Source organism: Anabrus simplex, unplaced genomic scaffold (genome assembly GCF_040414725.1).
Source record: "Anabrus simplex isolate iqAnaSimp1 unplaced genomic scaffold, ASM4041472v1 ctg00000125.1, whole genome shotgun sequence".
Lineage (NCBI taxonomy): Eukaryota > Metazoa > Arthropoda > Insecta > Orthoptera > Tettigoniidae > Anabrus > Anabrus simplex.
In genome coordinates this window covers 36939-56515 of record NW_027130074.1, presented here as the reverse complement: position 1 = coordinate 56515, position 19577 = coordinate 36939, and positions in this window count along the sequence as shown.

Sequence of the window (19577 nt, the reverse complement as noted above, 5' to 3'; positions counted from 1 at the left end):
CTTGTTGTCTTTCGTTTTCGATCTTCGAAGAGGTCGGACGCGCGGTGCGCGCGGTCCGGGCCTACGGGGTCAACCTACCCTAAGGTAAACACGTTTAATTATTTTAAAATTTTGTAATATGTGATTTTGTTTTTTCTTTCTAAATTTAACTTTCATGTGTTTCAGCCTTTCTTATTAAATTTCGAGAAATGTAAATGTTCTCATCCTGCCAGGAAATCACCTCGAATCTTAGTTTGGGCTATTTCATTTATGCCTCTGTGTTACACGAGGCCACCTTTCGTTTGGAGGTTTTCCTGTTTTAAAATTTCTTTTATCCTTTATGTTGCAATGCGTTAATTTTCCGTCAGGTTGCCTCCAGTAGCTCTGTATAATGAAATTAAAAGAAAAGTCTGTAGTTGTCCTTTGATGGACCATCCAGAAGATTGTTTGTTATATCCTATCTGGTTTATTGTTCAAGATTCAAGTTGCAGTTGTATTTCTGTTCCTTTTTCACGAATTGTGTTCTATAGGTTTCTGTTCTTGTTTTTCTAATTATATTTTATACGAAGGGTATGGGCGAGTACGTTCTTTTCCTTACAACATCCTACGATCTTACAGCCTCATAGGGTCCCAGTCCGCTTTCCACACTATTCCTGTCTGTAGTTGTCATTTAGACCTTTAAGCTTTGAGTATCCTATCCGCATCTTTTATTTTATTTACGATTTTATTTTTGATGTATGTAGCCAACCTTATCCTTGCTTCCTTTGTGTTTTGATAACTTGCGTGATACCGTTAATACCGTATTGCTGGTATCGGGATGATGGTGATGATTATCTTTTATATTATTATTACTTCGACGTTCACATTTTATGCTTCTTTTTGGCCGCAATAATCAATCCAGGCTACAATTACCGCTCGTGAGGTCAATTTCTTCTCGGATCTTGGAGATGTTTACTTCAAATGCTGAAACGGCCTTATGTGCAGAACCAGCATCAGTGTCTCCGTGTTGTAGCTGACCGAAGAAAACTTCGACTAGTGGCATAATTTTACGGAAGAATTCCAGCCAAAAATTGAAACTACAACTGGAAAGAACTTTTTTATGACCAAGAGCCTGACAAATTGTAGTTTCACTCATTACAGAGTCGCCTTCCAATATCTGGTTCATAATACCGTATTGAAACCGATACCAGCAATACGGTATTATGAACCAGATATTGGAAGGCGACTCTGTAATGAGTGAAACTACAATTTGTTAGGTTCTTGGTCATAGAAAAGTTCTTTCCAGTTGTAGTTTCATAAACTGTATTTACGCATCGTGATTGAAAATTCCACCTAGTAGGGCAAGCCCGTGGCAAACGTTTCCTCACTACCTCGTCAAGTATCGCGGTCCGCTGTGGACTGTTGGAGAAGAATGCACAAATTCCTTGCAAACTTGAAAAAAATATTTTCACATTGCGATTGATTGATGCCGCCTTGCTCATTACAAGATTAACTTGATGGGCATAGCAATGCACATATTCTGCGTTGGGATAGGATGTTTTTACAATAGCTTGTACCCCATCAGATGAACCAGCCATAACGGATGCCCCGTCATATGTCTGTGCAATTAACTTTTGGGGAGTTTCATTTACTTTGTGCTTCTTTAATTCTTCCAATAAACACGCAGCTAATGTCTGTGCGTCATGTTTAGCAGGAGACAGGAAACTCCAGAACCTTTCTATTGGTTTGCCTCTTACTACGTAACGGTACACAACAGAAATCTGGAATATATTGGAAATGTCACTGGTTTCATCTGCTATAATAGCTAAAAGTTCTGATTCCCTTATTTGTTTTGATATTTCTTCCTGGAATACCTCCAACATAATTTTCAAAAGTTCATTTTGAATTGTTTTGGATGTGCCTTTGAAAACAGTTGCCTTTTCCAAATGACCTTTTAGCACGGCATCCAATTCAGCGCTAAAATTAATTAGTCCTCTGAAAACACCTGGGTTTGATGACGATTCAGTTTCATCGTGCCCCTTTAAGGCCTGTTGAAAAGAACCGCAGAAACGAATACAGTTTAACACATATCTGTTATGCCTAACTTCTTCGTTATACTCCGCAAGCTTCCTTCTAAACGCACTATCGAGTTGTGCAGCTTCGTTGACAGTTCCAAAAAGTGTCAGTCTTAAACAGTTTTGAATGTGAACAGCTGAAGATTCATGTTTCTTTACTTTGGTTCTTAAATGGTTTATGTCCGTAACTCCTACTTTGGTCCACGCGGGTTCCCCACCAAACAACAAGCACGGGAAGCAGAACAACGCATTTTTAAGTTCGCAACCACATAACCAATCACTATTTGTATAAATATCCCTTTTAAACACCCTCCTAAACTGTCGATTTCCAGTATTAATATTCTGCACAATATTTAAGTCCGGTAATGGTCTTCCGAGTGCCTTTACGGTAAGTTTCTCCTCATCAGAAAGCTGGAAAAACACTCTAACTTGTAAATTACTTACAGTATTCACTTTCACTCACACTCCGCTACACATGAGATTACACCTTGAAAAGTTAATATTTCAAACCAAACAGTCAGTTAAAACAAAATACTAATACACTCACAGGTGATAGATTTGACCGATAATGCCATGACACGACACCAACAAATAGTCAAACTTAACTACACTAACACCGACAGCTTTGTGACGAACTCTTACTCACAATCTAGAATCCATCAGTTATAATAATAACGCACAGACAAACTATCTACAACCAAAATACTCAATCACCTGAAAACACACCAAGACCTGCACGTGATAAATGTAAACATAACGTCTACAAGAACACCAACAACACCATGTCGCAAATAGCAATAGTCCAGCCGTTTATCAACAATCAACATGTGACAATGTTGTCACAAAGCTCGCTTTACGGTTGAAAAAAGTATAACATGAAGTTATGCTCATGAAAAAATGTTTCCTCGGAAAGTATATCCTCAAAACAAATTTTGTGATTAAAAAATGGTCATGATTGCCCATGAAATACAAATGTTGGTAATATTGTTAATGGTGCGGTACAGCTTACCCTAGTGGCGTGGAAAAGAAATTACCGTTGCGAGAGGAGAGAAAGCAGGGATGAAGTCATCTCTGCAGAGTGGTGCAATCTAACGGGGACATTTTCGTTAGGGGACTTGCTGTTCTCGTGCAACTCCCTAGGACCGATACTGGCGGCCTTGCTACCTGATGCTATACATCGACCCTGCGCTGTGCACTAGGGAGTTGCTGTTCTCGTGCAACTCCCTAGGACCGATACTGGCGGCCTTGCTACCTGATGCTATACATCGACCCTGCTGAAACTAAATAGCGGCGCGCTGTGCGCTAGGGAGTTAGGAAAGTCAACCCCCTGAGTTTGATTTGAAGACGGCGGAGTTACGAAGCATTAGTACATCGAACGACAAAAGATGGTTGGTTTTAACACATTTTAGAGTACATGTTAGGTTTATTAAGCTGCAAAATAGGAAGAAAAGACGACCAATGAAGCGTAAAATTATTGGGAGTTGTGCAAACCTGCAACAATACCACGCACCGCCCTTGATAAACACGACGCAATACACACAGTTCATTAAAAGGTGGTCTAATTTTCCAACAGTTATTAATTTCATCTACTCAACCTATCTCCACTCCCGTTTATCACACCTCCCTTCTTTTATATCTCTTATTTTTACAACTATCCGTCCCCCCCCCCCAAAATGTATACTCCTACGCATCAAAGAGCTGACTAAAGGAAATAACTGTTCGTAGAACCTCCACGGTAGATTTAAAAGGAGCACGAACACTACCAATAAATAAAATAATAGCAAGGGCCAAAAGCATGCGCAGAGCATACATACATACATACATTGTCTTTACATCATTAGCCCAGCCCGTGGACCGCTATTCACACAGACGCGTAACGACTGTCGTTTGTTTTCTCGCTCGCGACCTGCTTGGAAAGGATGTCCTGTAGCAGTGCTCAGTGCTGCCAACCTCTGTACTTAGGAACTATGCCTCGAATTGTTCCCCGTTCTTGCCGTGGACAAGACCATTGGTCTGGACGGTTAGCATTCTTGCCGTGGACAAGACCATTGGTCTGGACGGTTATAAGCCGCGAAGCGGCGTTAGGCCCCTAGTTTCGTATACGGTTAGGATAGGATCTAGACAAGACCATTGGTCTGGACAGTTAGGATTCTTGCCGTGGACAAGACCATTGGTCTGGACGGTTAGAAGCCGCGAAGCGGCGTTAGGCCCCTAGTTTCGTATACGGTTAGGATAGGATCTAGACAAGACCATTGGTCTGGACAGTTAGGATTCTTGCCGTGGACAAGACCATTGGTCTGGACGGTTAGGATTCTTGCCGTGGAAAAGACCATTGGTCTGGACGGTTATAAGCCGCGAAGCGGCGTTAGGCCCCTAGTTTCGTAAACGGTTAGGATAGGATCTAGGGAAGACCATTGGTCTGGACAGTTAGGATTCTTGCCGTGGACAAGACCATTGGTCTGGACGGTTGGAAGACGCGAAGCGGCGTTAGGCCCCTAGTTTCGCATACGGTTAGGATAGGATCTAGACAAGACCATTGGTCTGGACAGTTAGGATTCTTGCCGTGGACAAGACCATTGGTCTGGACGGTTAGGATTCTTGCCGTGGAAAAGACCATTGGTCTGGACGGTTAGAAGCCGCGAAGCGGCGTTAGGGCCTAGTTTCGTATACGGTTAGGCTTGGATCTAGGCAAGACCATTGGTCTGGACAGTTAGGATTCTTGCCGTGGACAAGACCATTGGTCTGGACGGTAAGGATTCTTGCCGTGGACAAGACCATTGGCCTGGACGGTTAGAAGCCGCGAAGCGGCGTTAGGCCCCTAGTTTCGTATACGGTTAGGCTAGGATCTAGGCAAGACCATTGGTCCGGACAGTTAGGATTCTTGCCGTGGACAAGACCATTGGTCTGGACGGTTAGGATTCTTGCCGTGGACAAGACCATTGGCCTGGACGGTTAGAAGCCGCGAAGCGGCGTTAGGCCCTTAGTTTCGTATACGGTGAGGCTAGGATCTAGGCAAGACCATTGATCTGGACGGTTATGATTCTTGCCGTGGACAAGACCATTGGTCTGGACAGTTAGAAGCCGCGAAGCCCATAATTTCCTGATGTCTAGACTGGGCGACAGGAGCGCATTCTCTGAGGTCTAGTGTTTCGCATATGAAATAGAAGTTGGCTAGACTAGACCTGTGATATAGCTAATCGATTGTTTTTGATAACACATTTTACCTCCATAACTGTTGCTTCATTATTGATGTAATGGCTGACTGCGGTGGTTGTGTTGTCACCTACACTGATTTTGTAACTAAATATCATAACAGTTCAAGCGATTTACTCGAGTTTTATCAAGATCACGGTTTGCTATCTATTAGCACAGTTTGTGGAAAGTGCGGGCGTGATGCTCCATTGCGTGAGATAAAGAGAGGGGAAAAAAGTGAAATTACAGTTTTTCGGTGTCGACGAGTCGAACGGGGCGTCAGCTGTAATTCGAAAGTTAGTGGAAGGAAAAATACCTTCTTTGAAGGCTCCAATTTGATCTTATATCAAATAGGTCAGTTTGCGATCCTGTGGTGCCTTTCACCAAAACCCCTGGCTCCAACTGTGAAGCTTGAGTTGGGTTTCTCTGGCACAACTGTTGTGGATTGGTCCAACTTTTGTAGGGAGGTGTGTATTGCCTGGGTTGACGACAATAAAAAAAATAGGTGGACCCGGCATAATCGTCGAAATCGACGAAAGCAAGTTCGGAAAGAGAAAGTATAATCGAGGCAGGCGGATAGAAGTGCAGTGGCTCTTTGGAGGCGTGGAGAGGGAGAACTTCAGAAACTTCTTCGTACTTCCAGTGGAAAAAAGGGATAAAGCCACGTTCCTTGCCGTCATTAAAGACTGGATCCTCCCAGGCACGATAATCATATCAGACTGCTGGAAGGCCTACGACTGCCTGGAGGACGAGGGTTTCGTGCACCTCCGCGTGAACCACTCTCTTCAGTTTGTAGACACTAGGAAGAGTGGTCACGTGAATAGGGGAAACAGGAGGGTGATGCCCATCAATCGCCCTACCGTGCCCACACAAAATATTGAAAACCGGTGGCCTTACCTCAAGCACGGGAGCTACTCGGTTCCGGGATTCGGTAGGAGAAAATTATTTTTCAACGGTTATCTTGCCGAATCTCTCTTTAAGAGCTCATTCCCCTTAAACGCCCGGGTGCACGAATTCCTCAAGGCTGCAGCAACCCTCTACCCTCCTCTACATTAAGGTAGGTTTCACGTATATTTATTGTTGTTCTGTATTGTACATTGTTCTCTTCACATGTTACATTTACTTGCGCTTTTATTGTGCTGCGGTTGGTAACGGATTATCTTCAACATACAAGACCGGAAGGAGATCACGTGCCACTTTACACAGGCCAATAAGAATACAAGTACCTACTTCACAAATGAACATGGGGTGCAATAATCTTTATTAGGTTATAAAAGTAAATGTGCTTCTTGGGGCGGGATGGTGGGTTCCTGGACATCGCAAAGAACACATCTCTCCTCTGAGACGCACTCCAAGTAAGATTTCACTAACTACAATCACTTGTAACACTATAAATTACACCGGTCTACGGGCTGTATTAATACCGTATTTACTTCTAAATTTACATTTACTACTTTTGTTCTAAATCTGGTAACTTACCCATCCACAAAATGTATTGTAATTCATTACTATTAGTGGTTGGCTCATAAAAATCATTGTGTCGGAAAACATCACGACACGTTGAAACTTGTGCGTCAAAATTATCCACGGAATCCCTCTTGGAACATTTTCCGGTGCTGATTCGTTTTGAATGTTCGAGTGACGTCATGCGTCTTGCACCTACGCGATTAATGCGTGTGTTTGTTTAGGCTTGCAAAATTATTTTTGGTCTTGTAGAACAATATTCTGTGCTTCCACATATTTCTGCTGTAGACATTTTTGCGCGATTTTCCATCCATGCAACTACATCTGATGAGCAAGAATATGTGTGATAGTTATAATTGTTTACTGCACTTTGTACTGGTATGATAAGGTTGCTGTCAACTTGTGTGATGTGTGGTGGAGCGCTGGCCACACATAACGTGTTTATCTACTGGCATATGGTGAAGATCTGCTATTCTTCAACCAAGTAAGACCATTCCATGTTTACTGTACCTAAAATGTTGGACTGTCATCTTCTGTAATCAACGTGTGAAGATTTGATTTGGACATTGAAACTGTACCATGTAATCTTGTATCCAACGTCCCAACTTTTCGCCTCCCCGTGTTTTGGCTTTCGGAGGGGAGAATCTGTAACATGAATTAAAGCTAACCTCATTTATTTGACATCGGTATTTGTGTGTGGGGAATTCATCTACCATTGTTTGAATTGCCGTTAATTTATGTGACTAAACTATGCCTATTTCAATGTGTAATGTGCTATTGATACGTCAGTAGCTTCGATGTTTCTCATTCGCTCAGTAAGCTAGTTGATTTGCGCGCGCAGGCGCACTATTCCCTTGAACTAAGCGATGTGCTTCTTGCTCGCTGCAAACGAGTCATTTGGTAGCCAAGGGCCATCATGGACGCTATTACTAACCGTGTTCTGTGGAAGATGCGATTGAGAGTTGGTGGAATGGAGCGCGATACCCCTGGCTGATAGCCATGTAAACTAAGGCATTTGCCTTAGTTGCAGCATATTTAGTGTTTTAATATTTTTTATTTACTGTTCTTTAGTATATAAGTGACTGGAATATCTGCGTGAGCGTGCTTCATTGCAAAATGACCTACCAATGTGAGCTATCGGATTATATTAAACTGGACACCCAAGGATGTAAGTACAAGTATCCTTTTAATTGTTTCGAAACTGTTCTTGTTATTTGGAGAAGAAGAGTCTGAGTAACACGCTATCATTGACATTCATATTGTGGGAAATTTCGGCAACGCTGTCAGAATTTTATCAAGCCAACCTCGCAACTGTAAATCGAAATTACGCCTACTTTTTCAAGGACCCGTCGGTGACGGTTTATTCATTAAGTTAAGTGGGATATCTTCATCCTCAAGATTTTAAAATGTAACATGTTTGTTAAATTCAATATTCCAATTGTAATTGATAATGGGGTAATTCTGGAACTCGGTATATGCGCGGATGAGAGGCAAATTTCTCCATTCATTTTATTTCATTGAGGTTGTCGTTGTGATACCTTTTCTGTTCCTTAAAGTTATTGAGGTTATTATTATTAATTTTAGTTGGTGGATTTCTTTCTATATTTCCTGTTCAGGGTTGTGGTCTCTATAGCACTGTTATCACTGTATTGGATGATGCTGTGTGCTAGTATAATTTTCGTGATGGGATCATTCTTTAACTCCTTACTGGGATGGTTTATATCCTGTCTTATTCGCACATTACCGTATTCCAGGACCTCCTGAAAATTAAATTCAGTCACCGGCATTTTAATCCACTTTTAATAGTTTGTTGGAGGAAATGACTGTCACAGACAAAATACTTACCAATGACAATATTTAACATGGGTGGGAGAAGCCCACTCCAAAAGTAGATTCATCAAAAGGCCGGGAAGAAGTACCCACCTAAAGCTTTAACCCTCCTTACCATGTCATGTGAAATGAGCCACACCATTAAAGTCAAAATATATTAATGAACACATTCATACCTACAGATGCAATTAAAATTCTACTAAGTAAATGAAAAGAAATATCTTGTCAATTAAAATTAATATTGTGAAACAATTGAAACCAGAAATTGAAATATTTCTTAGATCAAGATAAAAACTGAAGGTTGAGGTACCTCAAAACAACCTTAAATATATCTCTAATATATTATTATTATCATCACTATTATTATTGGAGTGTGTACAGTGTCCGGAACCTCAGAATTAGAACACGCCTTGGTTTACTAGGCAAGGAATATTGTTAAATAAAAATGAATTTTGGTGCTTGATATGCACAATCAACTGGCAATATTAAAAAACTGACCAGCACAATTAATTCAATAAATAGATTCCATATTTAACTGACTAGCTAGCAGAATAAATAACAGCAATTAAGCACAATTCCATCTATGAGTAATATTCAAAGACAGTCATCTATTTTTCAACAACAAGATACGGCAGAGAAAAAGAAAATCATCATCAAACAAACTCGTAACCAGGCAACCGGCCATGATAATAGGCAAGGCAATAAGCTTAAAGAAATGTAGCCTTGCGGCCATTGATAATTTTGAGGTTTCGTTTACATTAGGGAAGAATACCACGAAATGCAAATGTGAACTTTTAGGCCTACACTTATCATGCGATGTTCACATAACACCTTTAATAATCTTAACCTCGAACTAGAACCATGATATAGCTTTTAAAACTTAAAAGAAGGGATGATTATTTAATTAAGGTTATCATTTTAGCATATTTTAAGGATTCTAAAATTGCGAATTACAGATGTGGCATATCTGCCGATCACACGGCCACTGGAATCAGTTCCACACATAAATTTTAACACATAGCATACAAAAAGTTTACATATTTACCTTGAGGTTCGGACCACAACACTACCTGATTAAAAATGGAAATTGAATGAAATAGTTTACCACATGGGCACGTGAAACGGATGAAAAGATTTGCAATTAAGGAAAGGTAATATTCTTGGTAAATCAAACAATAACGGCTAGTGCTGACTTGAAGAAAGCATCATGGAAACACGAAAAGCCACAGGTTTTTTTTATCCAGGATCAAAAATCCTTCTTGCACACATTCTTATCTTCGCACAACCCAATTTGCTTCCGATTCGAAAACAATCTTGCTCGACTACAGAGGTCAAAATTCATTTGTCCAGTTCAGCTGTCTTACTGTCGGAGTTCCGACTGGCAGCTGCGTGGAGCGCCACCAACTGGCTGAGTCTTTATTAACGAGGAACGCCAACAGGCTTCGCAGTGATGCACACTCGTTTCTATTCATAATTTGACACAAATCTCAATTTACCTGCGAAAGGAGCTAAAGTTCCTTAATAATGTCTCCATGAGAAATTTAAAATTCTATTCATTATTATTGTAATATCGTGGTTGTAAGGAACTGATATTTGTTTCTCCCATTCCTTAAAGATACCTACGTTTACGCTCCTCAGACTATTCATGTCCGTGTTTTCCTTTTTTCTTCCATTATGAAGTGTCATTTATCTCTCTCTACGCTACAAATGTGTGGGCCTTGCCTGTTGTTTGATGATTTTATGTTAGCTCGGCTTGGGAAGCTGTAGACTTCATTGTGTGTACCACTGTTCAGTTAACTGTGGACTTTCAATATCGTTTCCCTTCGTAATTTGTAACTAATTTGGGAAATATTTTTATTTGGATTTTATTGGATTTTTGCAATTCTCTTGTCTCTTTATTTAATTATTTATGTATGGAAAATTTGGATTGCGACCTTTGGTTTTAAAATTGTGCGTGTTACCGTGTTTCTGGGATGATTGAAATGTTTATGAAAAACTGGCCAGTGGTGTATTTAATTCTTAACGTGCGGATCCGTCTTAATATTTGTCACTTATTGATTCTGATGCGAGCTTCAGAGTACACTTATTTCTCTGTACTGTAAGAGTTACTTTACTTTGTAATGTGAGTGGGTTTTCACAATGTTAATTTTTTTTAAATAAGAAATTTGTCTCTTATTTGAATTCATTAATTTAATAAGAAATACTTGCTTTTGGGGGTATAAGTTCTCCGACTTGCTTATTTTATTACATCGTAAGGATTATTTTACATTGTTATCTGAGTGTGGAATCATAATTTTATTTATGTAAAAAACTGAGTATTTAATGCATAATTAAAAGGGTTGATTTTATCATTAAATTATTTTTCTTTTCCTAATTTTTAAGTAAATTTTTATTTTTGAATTTTAATTTGGCTTTTATTTAGTAGTTAGCGATATTGACATGGCCACCCCTCAAGTAGTAAGCTAAGATCCTGTCATCTTATCCTTTAGGTTCTGGGTCCTCCACGTCGGAACGTTTAATGCTGCAGCCCCCAAAGGTAAGTATCTTGCATCTTGTGCTCATTTTGTCATTTCATGTGTGTTTGTTGTTGTGTATAGGCTTGGTCGTTGCAGAGGGTTTTGGAACAGAAGCAGCAATCCAGAAAGGATTGAGGGAAAGCTGCAGTTTGTCACATTCCTTTTCAATGTTTACATAGAACAGACAGTATAAGATATCAAAGAGGAATTTGGAAAGGGATTCACAATCCAACGAGTGGAAATCAAGACCTTAAGATTTGCCGATGATATTGTTATTCTATCTCAGACTGCACAAAATCTCGAGATGCTGCTGATTGTTGTGGACGAAGTCTTGGTTAAGTAGTACAAGATGATTATAAATAAGTCCAAAACAAAAAGTAATGCAATGGATTCGAACGAAGGCAGGTGATGCAGGAAATATTAGATTATGAAATGAAGTCTTAAAGGAAGTAGACGAATATTGTTACTTGGGTAGTAAAATAACTAACAATGGCAGAAGTAAGGAGGACATAAAATGCAGACTAGAACAAGCAAGGCAGAGCTTTCTTAAGAAAGGACATTTGCTCACTTTAAACATTGATGTAGGAATTAGAAAGATGTTTCTGAAGACCTTCATCTGGAGCATGGCATTGCATGGAAGTGAAAAATTGACGATAACTAGCTCAGAAAGAAAGAGAATCGAAGCTTTTTCAAATGGAGTGTTACAGAAGAATGCTCAAAGATGGATAAATCGTATCACAAATAAAGAGATACTGAATCGAATTGGTGACAGATCTATTTGGGTAAATTTGACGAGAACAAGGAACAGAATGACAGGACACATCTCAAGACTACCAGGACTCATTCAGTTGGTTGTTGAAGGAAGTTTAGGCGGTAAGAACGTTAAGGGTAGTCGAAAGTAAGAATATGACAAGCAGATAAGTGCAGATGTTGGATACAATACGTAGAAATGAAAAGGTTAGCAAAAGAGAGGGTGGCATGTAGAGCTTCATTTAACCAGTCTGACTGATGACTAAGAAAACATTAAAAATAGCACCCAGCATGAGGTGTTTAAGTATTTGATTTGATAATTTTATTAAATGACGATGTTTATTAATGATTATGTTACTAACGTATATTATAGTATACCCAATTTCCACTCTTCAATATACTTCCTACCACATCCATTACGACAATGTGGGCGCTATCCAAAAATCGCAAACATGTGTGGTCGAATATCAGATTAGGTTGAATTATTACCACATTGAACAAAATGATGTGGACGTGTCTAAAAACCGCTGTCTTTTAACACGCAACTAAGATTTCTCTAAGTACATATTCAACTCAGACTTCTGGCCAAAGCGTTTACACACATCGATCTCAACAAAGTGGGAGAGATGCAATATATCTTGTTTTCGAAGAATGGAATAGGTAATAAAACTAATTATCCCATTGATCAAATGAATGTAGACGCACCCCAGTATCCGTCAGCGTATATTGCCGAAGAACTGCCTTTTAGAAAACTTCTTCGCAGAGTCATTACCAGAACGGGGACTCTCACTAGTATGGATAAGCAGGTGTTGCTAGTCGCCTTGTTCGGACGCTCACGATAAAATATCTTAGAGAACTTTTTACCAAAATAATCTGGTCGCTGACCAGTATGTGTAAGAAGGTGAAACTTAAGATGTGAATTCTGGGAAAACATCTGACCACATTGTTTGCAAAAATGTGCATGCTCACTAGTATGTGCTTAATAAGACTTGACTTTAAAGTAAACTTAGAAGGACATTGATCACAGAAATATAGACGCTCACCAATATCTATAAGAAGGTGACGCTGACGCTAAAGACTCGTCTTCTCAGAAAATGTCTTACCACATTGTCTACAAGAAAAAGGACGCTAATCAGTATGTGTAAGAAGGTGACGCCGAAGATTCCACGTATCGAAAAACCTCTTACCACATTGTTTACATGAATATAGACGCTCACCAGTATGTCTAAAAAGGTGACTTTTGAGATTAGACTTGTGAGAAAACCTCTTACCACACTGCTTACAAGAAAATGGACGATCACCTGTATGTGTAAAAAGGTGACACTTGAGAACGGACTTATGAGAAAACCTCTTACCACACTGTTTGCAAGAATGTGGACGCTCACCAGTATGTGTAATCTGATGTCTCCGAAGACTTGACTTTAGACTAAAATTACAACCACATTGACCACATGAATATGGACGCTCAGCAGTATGTGTAAGAAGGTGACCCCGAAGATTGGACGTATCAAAAAACCTCTTACCACATTGTTTACAGGAATATAGACGCTCACCAGTATGTCTAAAGAGGTGCCTTTTGAGATTAGACTTGTGAGAAAACCTCTTACCACACTGTTTACAGGAAAATGGACGTTCACCTGTATGTGTCAAAAGGTGACTTTTGAGATTGGACATCTGAGTAAACCTCGTACCACATTGTTTACAGGCATTTGGATGCTCTCCAGTATGTGTACGAAAGTGACGCTTAAGATTGCACTTCTGGGAAAAGCTCGCACCACATTGTTTACACCAATGGGGACGCTCACCAGTATGTGCAAACTGGTGTTTTCGAAGACTTGACTTTTCAGTAAAATTAGAACCACATTGATCACAAGAATATGGACGCTCACCAGTATGTATAACAAGGTGACGCCGAAGATCTGACTTCTGAGAAAACCTCTTGCCACATCGAATACAAGAATACGGCTGCTCACCAGCATGTGTAAGAAGGTGATTACTAAGATGTGATTTGTGAGAAAACTTCAGGCCACATTGTTTACAGGAATACGGACGCACACTGGTATGTTTAGCAATGTGATGCCGAAGGTGCGATTTCCGAGAAAACTTAGAACCACATTCATTACAACATAGTTCCCATTCGCTATTGGGATGAATTGGACTTTGATCAGACTCACGGGACATGTGTGGGCTGCATTCATTACAAGTGGACGAAATGCACAGCACCTTACTTCCTTCTTTCGTTATCTTGCACCTACTGTTACACGTACCCACTGGACCTCCGGTAATTAATGGAACATTCCCAAATCTAGAAAACGGAAAAACAAGTTATTAAATTTTACAATTAAGATGACAAAATCAAATACAATAATCAGAAGCAAACGCAATATATGTAAAAGATTGCTTCTTATCACATAACATAGCAGACCAAATCTCAATAATTTCAGATAAAGGCTCAAACACATAAGCCCATATAATTTCTAATTGCCAAATAGAATATACGATAAGTCTGCACTTAACCACAGCACAGACAAACTATTCAAGAGGGTCCTATATGGAAGCAATTATTGTGAGAATGCTTCCCTTAGTGATTTTCTTACCTGCGTACTCAACTTCAATTTAACTGAGACTCATCACATTTAAGATGCCAAATAATTTAATGGCTTCATCCTTAGTGAGATTATATGTTGTCAGGATTTCTCTATCATCTACTGGACATTGGCAAGGGCTTCTGGCCAATTTGACGTCCAATTTCTGAGATAAACATGTTTCTGACTGAAGTCCCTCAGCTACTTCATCTGAGCTAATACCTGTCAACATATCAAGGTTAAAATAAGAATATGCAGTAGAGTGAGATTCTTTGTGTTCGTCAGCAAGCTGAACTAGAAATTTCGGAGCAAGAAACGGGGCAGAACTTATAACAGTAGTACGGTGGTAGTTCTCTTCATCACAGGATTCACAGCATACAATATTCCGAAGACTCCTGTGGTCGGGTTGTATTAACACAAATTTGTATATCTTAGGAACATTAGCTGAATGAGTAACAAGATGGGTTATGAATCTTAAAACAATAGACAGGAAGTCCGGCTAAAATTCAGGGTAAGCCGTTTACAAAGCGTTCAAAACTATCCCATTTCAAGATTCACAACTTCTGTCAAACTGAACAGTTAGGTTGGTTATCATGCTAGAATCTTTGAGTACACAATGATGGGGCATATGTATGCTTGATGAGTTAGAAGTCATGAGGGGTATATTTTCCCTGTGTCCCGTTTCACTGTATTCATGCATGAAAATTACATTACATTACATTACATTACCTGGCATTATCTAGCAAACTTATTTTCAGTGTGTTCGAGCATTTTAACAGCATTAAGCTTAAACTGAGGTACAGGTGACGACACTTCAGAACGAATAGGAAATTTGCCATTAAACCTGCCAGAATCATCCATTTCATCATTGTTCAAAAAAAGTTCTTCACATGCCCTTTCTTCAGGAGTAAGGAATGTTTTATGGCGTTCTTCAAGCTTCCAAAACATCTGCAATTTTGTGTAAAGAGAATGGAGATTTATTAGCCCGGCACACCGAACTTTGGCGTTATTCTTAACATTAAAATCAGGGATGGTGCCTGACAATCCCCAACCAAATTTGGTCATCTAACAAAGTGCGATAACCTTCCTTATGCAAGGTATTAGAAGACAAAATATCGTAACAGACTTCAACTCTTCGCAAGATATAAGAGGAAGAACGCTGCTTAAATGTTCTATCACTTAAAACGACATCACGAGCAATATACGAACTGGAACAATCAATTTGTTGTGCAGGAATTTGGCTTGTGGTGTATTCACAACTGCACAGTTCAACTTCAATGTAAAATCTGACACATTAGAGAACGAAACAAGGTTGCATGTGGATCATCCAGGCGATACATCAGTATTGCCTATACCAAATACAGGTAGCCAACAAACCTTAGTACACATGCCAAGCTTCGAGACAAATCTAGAACGCACTAAGAATAAATGACTCCCCCAGTCCAATAAATTCTTCAACTAGTACAATCTCTCCTGAACAGTTCTTCACTGCTATACATGCTGTGGTTAACTAAATATTTGGGGGCTGGCACAACTGCAGAACTTCTAACAGGTACATCATTAGTGGGAATTGTTTGTTCTTTACAAACCAATAAGGTGTGGGGTCCATTGTACCGGGGACACTTGTGTCGCTTACACTGTTTAAATATATGAGAAGCAAAACATTTAGATACCAAAGATTACTTTCCCTCACAAATTTGCAATGATAATTAATGTTTGTTTGAAATTTCTACAATCAGAATTGCTATGATTATCAAGTTTTCAACACTCACCGTTAAAGGAAATACTCTTGTTGGTATTGTGTAATAAAATCTAAAACAACTGACAATGACAAATGGGCCATGAATTAAAGAAAATTAGTGGAGCCAATTCACAATGCCTTATTTTTTGGAGATAATGCTTGTTGTCCACAAGGGTCCAAAATCCATGCACTGAACTTTGCAATAGTATTAATTACTGGTAAAGTAGAACCATGGCCTTCCTCCTATAGTGGTAAAAATCACACATCTCGTACTCACGGCGTTCCTCTCATGGTGGTACTAATCACAGGTAATATAGACACAGGGCATGCCATACATAATGGCACCCCTCAAATGTAACACAGACCGATGGTGTTCCTCACATAGTGGGACTAAACACGGTCACCGACTAGATCAATGATGATGATGAGCATAATTCTTGTTCAAAGGGGCTTAACCGCTAGGTAACCAGACCCTATTGGTATGAGGTGCAACAAAATGAAACAATAATTATCGCCATAAGACCTATCTGTGTCGGTGCGACGTAAAGCCCCTAGAAAAAAAAAAAAAACAATAATTAAAACATCAACATGTATTCATCGACAAGATTCTAAAGTAAATGATGGTGAAAAATTAGCATGAATTCAAAATAATCAGTGGATCCAAATGACAATGCTTTAATGACTTCACTATGCAGGGTAGGATTAAAAAGAACTTTAGGATAAAACATACAACTTAGCTTGGAGTCCCAATGCTCAATGCTGCATCAGCCTGTTTGCATCCCGGAGTCAGCGTGCTTTCCTCCTCCAAAGAGCGAGTTTGCTACATGTTTTTAGGTCCTATTGCCAAGAACACCCACCCGATGGATGATAAGTTCGAATCCGCAATTAAGAAGATAGTTTTAAAGTGGTTTCACATTTTCATACTTAGCTGGTTAACATGTCACTGTACTGTGAAACTCCTACTCCTCAAAGATGTAGTAGTGCTTAACCCCTTCCTTATTGATAGAGTACTGTATGACCTCTTCCTACCTAGTACTCATTTCTGTTACAAAATTGAGAAAACCTCAGATTTATCGCTCAGACCTCTTAACAGACAACCAAACATACACCTTCATGGAATAGACCTAAATGAATTGCTGTTCAAAATTTATACTTCATCAATTCACATTAAAATAAATGCCTTCCTCACCACCACCATTAAGGAACAAACGCTGAATTTCCGTGTTCTGAGATAGAGATTTGAACCCCAAAAACTACAACATAAACTCCACTCATATTCACTTAAAAACGGGTATTGACATAATCGTTTTACAGAGAATCGGTTCATCATGAGATTCGACTATAGAGTAGTGTCACTATTATAATTAAACTTATGGTTTAATGGTCCACCTTTTCAATCCTATATTATGCAATGTGTATAGAATATATAGTATTGGAAAGGTGGACCACTACAACATAAGTTTAATTATTACTGTGACGACAATTCAATACGGATCAAAAACAACTAATTTATATCCTATGATATTGAGTAGCATGGCAAAGTAACTATGAGCTGCTACATAACAACTTCAACAGAAACCAACAGAGAGCACCATCAGTTAGAAATATACCATCTGCGGGAAAAGCTTCTTCTATGGTGTCCGGAAATTCTACACCATCACCACCACCATGAGGACAACAATTTGCGATGGAGAGGAATGCAGAGAAGCAGCTAGGAGCCTGGAAGACAGTGATTCTCCAATCCCAAATAATTGCACGTAGCTTGCTATTGCTCCAGAGGAATAAATCCCGTTTGTATTGACGGGCAGAACACACCCCCCACTCTCAATCAGGCGGCACATCACATCTCAACATCAGGGTGATATTCTTTTTGCTAGTTGCTTTACATCGCACCGACATAGATAGGTCTTATGGCGATGATGAGACAGGAAAGGGCTAGGAGTGGGAAGGAAGCGGCCATGGCCTTAATTAAGGTACAGCCCCAGCATTTGCCTGGTGTGAAAATGGGAAACCACGGAAAACCATTTTCAGGGTTGCTGACAGTGGGGTTCGAACCTACTATCTCCCGAATACTGGATACTGGCCGCACTTAAACGACTGCAGCTATCGAGCTCGGTGGAAGAGTGATATTCTAGCGCAGTTCCATTTACCAGCTGCGAACCGATCGACGATATTACCGCCAGTAAATATCAGGAGCTAAGCAGAGGAAGCAAAAAAACCCGCACTGCTCACACAAGGTACAACGCAGTGGCACAACAACAAACACTGGTCTGCCTGTCCCAATCTACACAGTGAAGATGAGAAATCTGAACCAGGATATCAACCACTCGCTCCAAATCTACAATATAATCACCAAGCTTCTGCCCAATGCCATACGAGATTATCTCCTAGAAATTCAACACAGCAAAGATGGGTACCCCATCAAAATTTCTAAAAATATTTATACAGTGCAAGTCAACAAAATAGGACTGGCACATTTTGGACACATGCTACAGCACAGAACCAGGCTCAACAATGCGGCACAACTAACCGCCTTTGCGTCCAGCCCCCACCTGATCAGCTGTGGTACATGGGGTTCATAGCAGCTACACGGAGGACGTTATCACGTTCAGAAACAGGGACATCAAACATTCCGGGCCATTCGGATCCGGAATTCTAACGGACACACCTCACTGATGCGTATCCTGTCCCGGGTTAGGGCAACAATGAACCAGCTTCTGAAGGATGGTTTGCTGATCTACGTGAAGCGACATCATGTGGAAGCCTCTTGGTCATCTTGACCACAGTGCCGACACTGCGATCGCTGCGAATTCTTTGATCATCCTACTACTGCTCACTTCAAAATGTGCGATTTGTAGTGGACAACACACCTCCAGTGCTTGCACGAGAAGGGGATCACTTGCAGTGAAGATCATCCACCTTTCTCAGTTAAATGTAGCCTTCTCCCACTCAGCCGGAAAAAGTGTTACCTATAACACCAATTGACATCCCTGCCCCTCCCTTCCCTTCCACTCTTCCCCTCCTTCCACTGAGACCATTCTGAAAACCATCACTATGGAGCTCCAAAATATTGTCCCATTCCAACGTCCTGATGTTCTGTATCAGATCCAGCTAGCGGTGCGATTGATCTTCCAGACTCATCTTGGCGGAACTTTCTCGGCGACGTGAATGCACTGTGCATTATTTCTACCTGATCCTAGTCCACTGTTCTAGTAAATGAATGTTTATTACACTAATGTGTGTTCTTTAAGGGTCAAGTGACTGGTGCCCGAATAGATGTCACGGAGGGGTAGCAATTAGTATTCACAAATCCATCCCTTAAGAACAACATGATCATTCCTTAAACGAATATCTATCTGAAAACTTAGAGATAGAAATCACTGTTGGAACTCAAATAATAGCTTTAGAAATAATATTTATATACCTCTGGGCTATTCCCCACCACAGAAAATTGTACAAAATACTG